The 1,614-nt window shown below is 38.4% G+C and overlaps 1 long non-coding RNA gene across 1 annotated transcript; it reads right to left on the bottom strand.

Moving 5' to 3' along the window:
* Positions 1–214: 214 nt before the first annotated feature.
* Positions 215–1,365, bottom strand: LOC143281597 (uncharacterized). Its single transcript, XR_013055136.1, has 2 exons — positions 449–1,365; positions 215–413 (listed from the first exon to the last, which is right to left on the bottom strand). It is a non-coding gene; the product is annotated as an uncharacterized LOC143281597 (long non-coding RNA).
* Positions 1,366–1,614: the final 249 nt, after the last annotated feature.

Genomic DNA, 1,614 nt, shown 5'->3' with positions numbered 1-1,614 from the left:
AAGGACCTCGGTATATCGTCACATCCTTAAAGACTAAACCCAGACTGCCACTTGAGGTCTAGCAGAGGCGGGCAGTAAAAAAATCTTGGAGATTTGAGCTGGAGACCACTTGTTTCCTAGTTTGGTTTATTGCCTGTAGACCAGCACTCCACAGAGAGGGGGGCTGGGGGTCTTGCAGGCACTTTTAAAAAAAAATTTTTTTTAATTCTTTCTCTCTCTCTCTCTCTCAAATTCTGTGAAAATGAAAGTAAGGCGGGAACATTTTTCTCTCTTGTCAAAATCCATGAAAGTCATGAAAATGTTTGCTGCTGTCCTGAAATGGCCCAGTGTGGTTGGTTGGACTGTAAACAGTGATGTTGAATGTCAGATGTTTGCTGCCATTGTGTGACTGTTTTTGTGCATCCACTGATGTCCTTGTTGGATTTGTTTTTCTCCTCAATGGAGAGACCCAAACTGACTTTTGTGTGTGTGCATACATTGCATTGTGTGCAGTGTTTCTGAGGAAGGGGTTTGCTTTTTTTTTTCACTTTTCTTTTTTATCTGAAGCTTTGTACATTGCTAGTAGTTTTGTGATGTTCATTGACTGTTTTTAAACAAATGTGCAATTACAAACGACAATGTGACATCTATCCTGTGGAGTCACAACATTGAAGCAGGTGATAGGGTCATTCAGCACATCCATTTTCTGGGTATAGTTTCTGACATTGAGATGTCTCTCAGTCATTTGGAAGATCTCAGTTTTTGTGTGTTTGTAGGAGTGTGATGTATGTACACAGTACACTAACCAAGGGAGTCCGAAGATTCTTAAAACCAAACATGCAGAAAACCATTGATGTATATATGTACAATTCACTGATAAAAAAAAAAAAAATCTAAGATTCGATTCTTAAAAAAACAAGTATTGCTGTAACTTGTTAATAGCATTCTTTTCTGAAAGAAAAAAAAAAAGAAAAGAAAAAAAAGTTGAATTATTACAGAGCAGACACTGGTGCTTCTCGTCTTACTACTCTGGTGTGTGCTTGTCTGTGGTGTACGTCATGAGGGGACTTAGGACTGTACAAGTGCAATGTTTACAATACATGAATTAAGTGCTCTTTTATGAAAGATTCTTTTCTTGCATGTTGCCAGATCTTTACCGCACAGGAGACCTGTGTTCTTTCCTTAAGTGTATCGGGAATTCACTTTTATCCAATTTTGCTTGTTATTCTTTTTTTCTTTTTTTTTCCATTTAAAATCACGGAAGTTGATATTACATTGTATGGGAGTAGGTGGCTTTAAGTGATGAGAAACAATGCTAGATCTAGTCTTCATGTTATTTTACTGCATTGTTTCATGTTTGATGAAGAGAAAGAAAATAAAATCAAACTACCAGTTGGTCTGTTGACTGATGAGGTGTGAGGAGATCAGGAGACACTGACTGGGTGTGTGGGACTGTCTCTTCCTTTGGAAATACAATGTGTGCAGTCACAATCACTGTCACAGCAGTACATACAGTCACAATCACTGTCACAGCAGTACATGCAGTCACAATCACTGTCACAGCAGTTCAGTCATAATCACTGTCACAGCAGTACATACAGTCACAGTCACAATCACTGTCACAGCAGTACATAC

This window comes from Babylonia areolata, chromosome 4 (assembly GCF_041734735.1).
Source record: "Babylonia areolata isolate BAREFJ2019XMU chromosome 4, ASM4173473v1, whole genome shotgun sequence".
NCBI classification, from domain to species: Eukaryota; Metazoa; Mollusca; class Gastropoda; order Neogastropoda; family Buccinidae; genus Babylonia; species Babylonia areolata.
This window is presented reverse-complemented; position numbering and strand designations above follow the sequence as displayed.